Source organism: Pan paniscus, chromosome 13, assembly GCF_029289425.2.
Source record: "Pan paniscus chromosome 13, NHGRI_mPanPan1-v2.0_pri, whole genome shotgun sequence".
NCBI lineage: Eukaryota > Metazoa > Chordata > Mammalia > Primates > Hominidae > Pan > Pan paniscus.
The window spans coordinates 104,550,720-104,561,006 of record NC_073262.2 but is presented as its reverse complement, the minus strand read 5'-3'; the positions used below and the strand labels follow the sequence as shown (position 1 = coordinate 104,561,006).

Here is a 10,287-nt window from a genome sequence, read left to right as displayed (position 1 = left end):
CCTGTAAGACGTGTCTTTCACCTTCTGCCATGAATGTGAGGTCTCCCCAGCCACACAGAACTGTGAGTCCATTAAACCTCTTTTTCTTTATAAAGTATCCAGTCTCAGATATGTCTTTATCAGCAGTGTGAAAACGGACTAATACATGTGCCAACGTATAAAGCCGCAAGTCACAGATCAAACAGTGCAGTTGAATCGCTCGAGTTGCCTACTTGGCCCTCTTCCAAGTGTACTTTACTTCATTTCATTCCTACTCTAAAACTTTTTAATAAACTTTCACTCCTGCTCAAAAACTTGCTTCTGTCTTTTACTTTCCCTTACGCCCCCTCGTTGAATTTTTTCCTCCGAGAAGGCAAGAATTGAGGTTGATGAGAGAACCTGAACAGAACAGAACAGAGACCTGTTCCGATTTGCTGCTGCCAACAGTAACATTCACATGTTCCAGGGATTAGGATCTGGGTATCTTTGGGGGCCTTTATTCAGCCTACCACAGGAATCAAGTCTTAGGGAAGCTTGGTTGGGCCACGCCACACTCAGGGGCCTGCTTCTCTCTGCCTTGGACAATGGCTGTGCCACCAGGGGAGACAAAATGTACCTCTCCTCAAAGAGCTCCAGGGCTGCCCTGTGAGTTGCATTTTGTTTTTCCTGGTGAACTCTTTCTCCTAACCGTTGTCATTTGTCAAAGGCGGCAGGCAATCAAAGTCCTGGCCACATTCATCTTGCCCTCCCTCTCTTCCTCCAGGATGCAGGCCCATGACAGCTATTGCTGCCAGCCCTGGGCCCCCCACAGCCTGACATATGAAGGCTGTGAGGATGCCCAGTTGTTGGACCTGGCTCTGCTCCAGGCTGTCAGCCCTTCCATTAGTAGGAAGCAGGTCAGAGCTCTCTCTAAAGCTTCAAAAACATCGCCCCAGCCGTTGGACAGACCGGCAGTCACTTGAGCCTGTGGTAGGTATCCAAACCCCAGGAAAGTCTGTCTCACACAGGCCTGAGCTGGGCTTCACAGAGGAAGGGCATTATGTCAGTGAAAACAAAATGAAACCGCAGGGTCCTGCTTGGTGGGGCTTTGTTCTGCCAAATCCTTCAGGCTACCCGGCTCTGCCCGAGCCTCCTCCTCACTGTGCCAGGACATTCTTGAGTGACTTTGCAAGAGCAGGACAGCTGGCTTCCGGGGAGTGTGAGAAATGGCTTCAGAGGAGCATCCTCTCTAGAGGGTGGGGGAGAAAGAAAAGGGGAGAAAATTCTCATACCGGGAAGGTGGGAGGTAGTTCTTGTCAGGATCAGGATGAAATTGAGATGTTGCGCTGGCTGTTATTCATGAGTGACTATTTGGGCTAAAGTATTAATTTTTAATAACATGAAGGATGAACATGTTATAACTACCTCTAAGTAAAATCGAGATAGGAAAGAATAACCGCAGATGCTGGGAAATGGCTTTTTAAAACATGCATTTTCTATGGATAAATATAAGTCTGTATGCATTTATCCAATGCCCTCATGTGTGCAGAAATGTGAACATACTTTACTAATTCAGGCTAATTGGGTGAGATGCCTAAGTGAAATGTCTGAATTCATATTTTAATAAAGAAATGCAGTTTTATTATTTTCAAGAGCTTTGAGTAATGGGGCTAACAAGATGTTACCTAGGAGACATATTTATGGATTTATTCTTTAGGTAGAAAAGGCTCCAATTTAGAATGCAGCAATTGGAGGGCAATGCTGGCAAATTGAAGGTGTGTTCTGAGTGCAGGTGGGGATGTGTTGGAGGGTTTTGATTCATAGAAAACATTAACTTGTATTAATCATTCTGGACATCAGTGCTGCGGTTTTAGGCACCAGACATAGCCATCCCCGCACGCCTCCCTACACACACACGCACACACATACACACACACGCACGCACACACAGGCATGCATGCACTCCATAGCATGTAATTCTGTACCAACCATGACACATCAAAGCAGAAAAAGACCTTTTCAGTCATCTGGTCAACCACTGAACCCATGAGGAGCTGGAGGGGCAGAGAGGTGAGGCGACTTGCCCAGCAGCCCACTAGAGAGTGAAAGAACTAGAATTGGGATGTGCATTCCCACTCCAGGTCAACTCTCTTTCCTCTTTTACTATTGCTTCTGAGGCATCCACAGCCACATTAGGGAAGGGGAGAAAGAAAGAGGGTGAGAGAAGAGAACAGAAGAGGCACAGATTTGGGGAAAGCAATGAATCATCTGACTACGACTTCTAATTGGATTTGGAGTGTTATTCCGTTTGTGCCTGCGCTTCCCTGCTGGGAAGCCAGCCCTGGGTCTCTGGAGCTGATACAGCAGTAACAGCAGCAGTTGCCATTTACTCAGTGTTTGTTCTGTGCCAGACACTATTCTAAGCACTTGACATGGATTAACTCACTTAATCCTCAGAACAGGCCCTTGAAGTAGGTCCTGTTACTAAGCCCATTACATCTGTGAAGAAACTGAGGCAAGGAGAGATTAAGGGTCTCATCCAAGGTCATAAGTGACACAGCCAGGACTCAAATCCAAGCCCTCTATCTTCAGAACCCTCTCTCACCTGGCACTACTCTGCCCTAACCATTTTGCTCTACACTAGACCTCCCAATAAATGGCACAAAATATTAGCCCTTCAGCCACTGGCTGCCCAGGCAAGGACTGGAGTGGCTGGAGCCACTTGGTTAGTTGCAAACAACTTCATTTGTTTGCCCTGGGGTGTCTTATGTTGTATTATTATTTTCTCCGTGTGCCATGGCGTGAGGAATGTTGGAAAGTGCTGCCCTATTCTGTAATGTAGTCACGATGGATGATTCAGTTAGTTTCGTGCTTTCTGGCTAGCTCAGAATAAATTAGCCACAGGTTTAGCCCTGCCGGCTGATGATTTAGCCTCCCAGACTCCGCTCAGTCCTCTGGGAGGCATCTCATAAACACAAGGGAGAGAGGGCAGGAGTGTGTCTGAATCTGCATCAACACCTCACCTGCTAGAAAGGCTGTGGCACATGTGCCCTCTGGGAACAAGTCGGCAGCCTCATCTGCATCTATGGACAGGACTTTCCAATGCAAGGAGAAAGCATCAGGAGCCAGAGTCGCACAGCAGCCTTGATTCCTCTAACCCTGGGTGGCAGTTCCTTTTCAAAACAATGTTGACTTCTCACCCTGACATACAGGGGTGCCTGCATTTTGTATTGGCATTGCAATGTTGTGTTCTTTTGGAGAACTACGTGTTCTGGAGATGTCAGGGTTAGAGGAGTCAGCAATTATGAGCTTATGAGATAATGACACGTGTGTTTAGTGTGATGGCAAATTATACCATAGAAAAAAATTTTGAAGATTCAGAGTAAACTATTTTCCTATATAAACTTACTGCCTCAGGAAAACTGTGGTTAAAATGATAAATTACCAGGAAACTTCAAGTTTCCCCTAGAGAGTCAAAATAAAAATACAAGAAGAGGCATTGTTGAAATAATCCCAAATTGGAAACAGTGATTATTCAATTAAAAATAAGTGTAGTTACACTTTCTATTTATATAGTATCATCTGGCAGTTTTTAGCCTTGAGACTCAAAGAGAAATCTAGTAATCCTAGACTTCAATATCCTCTTCTCCATGATGAGTTTTGCTATTCTACTCAACAGCTAACCTTTTTCCTATAAATCTCCAAAGAAGTAGCTTCATCTCCTCTCCTGTAAATCTACTTCAGCTTTTTTGGGCTTTGTGACCAGAAAGCTCCTTCTAATGTCTATTCTGAATCTTGTTGCTATGATTTAAACCCATAATCTCTTGCCTTGTCCTAGGGAAAAATGGCAGCCACAGTTAATCCTTCACATTCTTAGAGAATATAACAAGGTCAACCCCTGACCTCCTCTTCTCCCTACTTAGCTCCATTTTGGGAGAGGTTTGTCTCTGGGCCCTCTCCAAACCCACATCATAGTGGAGTTCCAGAGTCTGAACCTAAATGCAATGTGGTGGTGAACAGGGTGGTCTCTGTGGGTTCTACCAGTCTCCCTGATTCACTGTTCCATCTGTAGAGACAAGGCTTGGCCAGCCTCCTGGGAGGATAAACTTGTGGTTTCCTCATTTACTATCCAGGAAGTGCAGGGTGTGCAGGAAGGAGTAGAAGAGGCACCACTTGGAAAGGGTGAGATTGGTCTGGACACCACTGCATGCTGGCCTGGGATCTTGGGCACCTCAGTTAAGCCTTCATAACCCCCTTCTTGATGTAAGGGAAAATTGTACCTACTGCACACAACCTCATAGGATGTTCTTAAGATCAAAGGAGATGAAGATGTCATTGAAAATCTCACTCTTCCCTCAGCTCAGCCCAGAAGGTTAAACTGGTTCCCCTTTGGCCCAGAGCCCAGTGGCCGAGTCCAGCTGGCTGAGACAAGGGGGTTAAGTCTAGGAGGCAGTGGTCCAGTGGCTGGGCTACACCCTACTGAGTTAAAGATTGCTGACCACTTTACAATTTTGTGATGTCTCCCCTTTATTTCCTGTGGCCATAGCCTCAATGTGTGTGACAAATTTTATACATAGAAGGAAAAAGACAGTCACCCACTGGGTTAATGTAATTTCCTACACAAGACTCGAAAATGCCCATTACAGTGAATCCTTTGGATCAAGGCCTAGCAAATAGAAGACTGACATCAAAATACAAATATTTTACCTGCGATGGGTGAACCTCTGACAGCTGTCTCTACATTCTCACCGATAAGTGAGTTAATTCCCTAGCAAATAGCCAGGCCCTTGGGGGATGGTACGTGTCATTTTTGGGGAATGCTGGATCAACAGGCAGTTTGGAGTGGAAGGAAGGATATCAAGCTTTGGCCCCAGATTTGCCATTTGTGAATTATGTGACTCCAAATACCTTGCTTAACCTCTTAGCTTTCTCTTCTGAAGAAAAAAAAAATTTAAGGATACACAATACACCCCACAAGGTGGGTCTGTATTAAATAGCAGAGTGTGGGTGTTGAATGTGCTTTATAAAACAGGAAGGGAAATGCACAGTGTTGGTCATTGTCATCGCTATGGGTTTCCTAGGACCCAGTGCCAGTGGAGAGAGGTGTAAATCATAAGCTAGTTATTTTGCTAAGGACATGGGTGTGTCTGTGTGTGGTGTGTGTGTGTGGAGTGGGGGAGTCTATGAAGGGTGTCAGACACCAAGATCAACAAAACCATAATAACAGCTTGCATCCTGGAGCCCCTGCTGGGTGCCAGGCGCTGTGCTAACTGCCTGTCTCTGTTACCTTCAGCTCTCATGACAACCCCAATAGTATTAGTGATATTAGTAGTATATTCATTTCTTTGAGGAAAGGAGCTCAGAGAGGGCAAGTAATGGTCCAAGGTCACATAGCTAGTGAGGGCTGAAGCTAGGACTCAGGCTGGGTGACTCTAGGACTCATGTCCCTTGCATTTACTTCCCTATAGGTCTCCTTCCAGGTTCAGTACTCCAAAACCATATCAGGGAAGCCCTGGTTTAAACAGCAGTCAAGTGGTTCCTGGCGCTGCTCCCACTCAGTCAACAGACAGCAATAAACTGGGGTTCCCTGGCTCTTCACTGGGAGGCTTGGGAGATCCCAAATGAGAAATGACAATCCTGTATTTGTTGTTACCCCAAAGTGCCTGTTCCTCATTTAAGGCATTAGTGGTTGTAACAGAAATAGTAATATTTCAACAACAGTGGTGATTAGTTACAGAAGGAGCCAAGTGGCACTCATCTCCACGTCAAAAGCCCTCCCTCCAGGCCCTTCCAGGCACCCTGGCCTGTGGTGCCATGTTAATTGAGACAAGATTGGGTGCATTCAGGGTGGTATGGCTGTAGACAGTGCCATGTTAATTCCAAGTATATTCTTTGCCTGGCACCAGCCGGCAAGGCCGAGCTTGTGTGCAACAAGCCCTTTGAAACTCAAAGAACTTTTCATCAGCCTGCAAGAGAGAAGAAAGTAGAAGAAAAGTAACAGGAACAAGAGCAAGTGGGGTGATAGAATTCACCCTTTCTGCACAAGGGGATGGTACTGGCCCCCTCCCTTCACTGGAGAAAGGGATAGGGCTGGAAGGAGACGAACAAGCATCCTGGAAGTCCACAAGCCTCTCTTTAAGCTCCGGAGTCTCAGCCCGGCCTTGATTTGATGTCTCATGCTCATTTAACTCTCAGCCACTGGGCATGTGTGACTTGGGAAGAAGAATGAGGGGTGATTTGTTTCAATCACATAATCCTTCATCCACAGGAAATGCAGGGACCATTGGTTTCCTCTTGAGGCCTCCCAAACCAGAAGGCCAACTTTGTAGGTGTGCAGTTTCACACCCCGGGCGTCTACCATACGGGGACTAATGGGGCAGACGGGAAGGAAAACATCCCAAGACCCAGCTGGGGTCACCTCCTGCTCCATGGAAGGGTTGGGGACCAGCCAGGGTGCAGGCTGGGCCAGGGGAGGGAGGGATGTTCCTGTGTGGCAGGAACCGAGAACAAATGTGGGTGAAGTAGACGAGGTTTAATTTAGCAAAGGTAATGTCATAATTGTCTCCTCAGCAACCACAAGGTACAAACTCTGGGAAGGAAAGCTGTCTGCATACCCATATTTAAAGATCCATATATACCTATGAGTATTAACAATGCAAAAAGCTCTCTCTCTCCCTTTTTTTTTTTTTTTTTTTGGCTTCAGTGCTAAGATTCTTGGTCTACAAATCACTGTTCATGTTAAAAACTTTTCTGAAGCTACCCAGTTAAACAAAAGATAAAAACAAAAACAAAAACAACCAGGCTGGGCATGGTGGCTCACACCTGTAATCTCAGCACTTTGGGGAGATGGAGGCGGGCAGATCACTTGAGCCCAGGAGTTTGAGACAAGCCTGGGCAACATAGTGAAACCTTGTCTCTGCAAAAATATAAAAAATTAGATGGGCATGGTGGTGCACACCTGTAGTCCCAGCTACTTGGGAAGCTGAGGCTGGAGAATCGCTTGAACCCAGGAGGTGGAGGTTGCAGTGAGCCAAGATCGTGCCACCGCACTCCAGTGTGGGTGACAGAGTGAGACTCTGTCTCAAAAAAAAAAAAAAAAAAAAAAAAGGAAACAATCAACCATATTCTGCTGTTATTTTCCCAACTTCTAACCCCCCTTCTTCTTCTCCTAAGTCTTGGATCATGCCCATGACGTAGTTTCTGTACATTTGCCCCTGTGGAGAAAGATCTTAGTCAACCAACAGTCTTTATTGATCTAATAGACACTACCATGTCTATTGCATGTCAAAGCAGAGGAGTGCCTGTGTTAAAACTAGGCAGTCCCTGTTCCCAAAGTGAAAAGAGAAAAAGTACAAATGGTAAATGCTAAGTTGAGGAAGGCACCGTTTTAACCAGAAGTCTGGGACCATCTGAGCTTCCTTCCCTCACCTAGGGTACTTACTCTGTGCCATTCTTAGTGACTTCCCACATTTAACCTCATTTAATGTTCTTTCTTAAAAAAAAAATGAAATGCTTCATGAATTTGCATGTAATACTTACACGGGGGCCATGTGAATCTTCTCTGTACCATTCCAATTGTTTTAAGCACATGTGCTGCTGATGCAAGTACTCCTTATTCTTATATTTTATATTGCTAATACTAATTCCTACAGTTATTGGGTGTTTACCATGTGCCAGGTACTGTGCTAAGCTGATTACTTACATTTTCTCTTTACTTCTTCATGTAGGCTGGTATTCCTCTCCTGTTTTTCAGATGAGGAACAGAGGCTCGGAGGCATTGTCTGAATTTCGTTGGCTTGAAATCACAGGGTGATGGTTAGGCTCATGCTTAAGGCTCCGTGGTGCCTTGACTCCAAATCCTAGGCACTTTTTATTGCACAAATACGGCTCTGACAGCAAGCCTGTGAAACAGGTATCATTCACCCTAAGTCAATGGGGAAACTCAGGATGAAAGAGTTCAAGGGATTGATTGCTCAGTTCCCTCATTAGGAAATGGCAAAGCCTACTGGAACTTGGGTCTTTTGACAAGTTCAGTGTTCTTCCTGTGACCCATGCAGTGATCCTCGTCAATGGGAAATCAGATTAGTTCAGCCTTCTTTCCTTAGTCTGTCATTACCCAAGCCCTAAACTCAGGTGCTTGGACCTTCTTAGTCCCTGGTCTAAGAAAGCTAAGTCTCATGATCCTCTAAGGCAACTATCATCAAAAAACACTTTCCAGTGCATTTCAAGCACAGTCATCCTTACCTTGGTTTGACTACGTTATTGATTCCTCAGGCTCCCTCTTGGGTTCTTTTCCTTTGAAGTCCCACCTCTCTTCCTATCTCCAAAGAGATAAAGAGGTCTTCCTTATCTCTTTGGCTCATTACCCTTCTTGAAAACTTCAAGCTGACTTTCTCCCTTCAGTTCTGTGCCCTGGGTCACACATGAGAGTCCATGCTCCAGCCCAGCTGTGGTCTTCCTTGAACCTGAAAATTCCCAGCTGCCCCTTGAAGGACCCACACATCTCTGGTGCGGGGATAACCCAAGGGGCGCTCTCTCTGCACATTCTCTGGGCCCATCCCCCCTCCTGTTGCTCCCACCTTGGGCTTCCCATCCTCCTGGAAAAGGTTTGAGGCGTGATAGAGTTAACGCAATCCAACTCTTGCCTGTGAAGGAGAGCTTGGCACTACTTACAAACCTCCTCGTTGCCAGGGGGGCCCTGTTCTCCATCATCTTCTGCTCCCTCTCTCCAATAAAATGACCCATTTAAACCATATTTTTCTTATTAACAAGCTTCCTACTAAATGGCTTCAGCTGTGCTTGTTGATTTATAGGGCTTAGAAAGCACTGCTGAGCCTTGGCCCTCCCTGTGGGTCCAAGGGCCTGAGTGAATCATGCTGCTGTGGTGACATTGTAAGAGGGCAGAAGCCACCCTCCAAGGGGCAGCTCCAGAGGGGGCTTCTTTTTTTTCTTTTCAATATTTTAATTATGGAAATGGCCAAATACACAAAATTAGAGAAAACAATACAATGAAACCTCTTGAACCATCCCTTTGCCAAACTTGTTTCATCTGCTTCTCCCTGCTTCCAAACCACCCCCACTAGCTAGATTATTTTAAATTAAACCCAAAATATTGTGTTCTTTTATCCACGACTATTTCAGTATATTTTCTAAGAGATAAAGAGCATCTGGTCTTTTAACATAACCACAATACCATTGTCACATCTAAAAATATTAACAATAATTCTTTCCTTTTTGATGTTTTACTTTTATTTATTTAATTCTTTTATAGAGACGGAGTTTCATCACGTTGGCCAGGTTGGTCTCAAACTCCGTGACCTCAAGTGATCCACCCGCGTTGGCCTCCCATAGTGCTGGAATTACAGGCGTGAGCCACCATGCCTGGCCAACAATAATTCTTTAACATGATCTAATATCTACTCAATGTCTGGATTTTCTTGATTGTCCCATAAATATCTTTTTATATTTGATTCATTTAAATCAAGATCCAATCAGTGTTCCCAATTGCATTTGACTAATATGACTCTTATGTGTCTTTTTGTTTTAATCCATAACAGTTTCCCCTTTCTTTTTATTTCCCAGGGGCATCTTAATGTAGACAGTTTCCTCAAACTTATGTACACTGTGCCGTCACCGACAAAGAAATACTGAAAGCACCCGTGTCAGCAGAGACCTTCCTTGTACCATGGATTCAGTGATTCCCTTGAGGGTGGCCCTAACCCACAGGCCTCCATCCACTGTCCCTCAGAACGCCTTCAGAAGGCTAAATCATCTTGCTCCAATGCCAGTTGCAATGATGGGATCCTAAAGTGTTGAGCAGTTACTAATCCACTCACTCCAAAAATGACTCACATTTATTAAGTATTTACCACAACCCAGAAGGATAATTTTTTTTACTATCCTCATTATATAAATGAGGAAATGGAGGGATAGAGGAACCTGTTTTACTTATCCCAGTTGGTGGATCTGGGCTTTGAAATGGAATTGTCTGATGGACACCCCCACTTGCTCAATCACTGAGAGACCCTGTCTCTGCATGCAAGATCTCATTTCATGCCAAGAGGTTTGCTGAGCTTCCAGGCCCCTCTCAAGCAGGACCAGCAGAGAAGAAGGAGAAATCTTGATCAGTAGGATGTCGTAGTTCTGAGGAAAGGTGAGAGCAACAGGGAGCTGGGGATCTCCTGCAAATTCCCTTTGTCCACGCTGGGCTGGTGCCCATTTCTATGCATTGCCCGAGGCGGGCAATGAACAGGCTTCCCACCCCCTCTTTCACAAGTCCCCATGAACCATTATTACCACATGCTTTCAGGCCCACATAAATATCACATG

General features: G+C 45.2%; 1 pseudogene; it reads right to left on the bottom strand.

The window, feature by feature from the left end:
* Positions 1-7,456: 7,456 nt before the first annotated feature.
* Positions 7,457-7,552, bottom strand: LOC112439133 (U6 spliceosomal RNA; annotated as a pseudogene).
* Between the last annotated feature and the right edge of the window lie 2,735 nt (positions 7,553-10,287).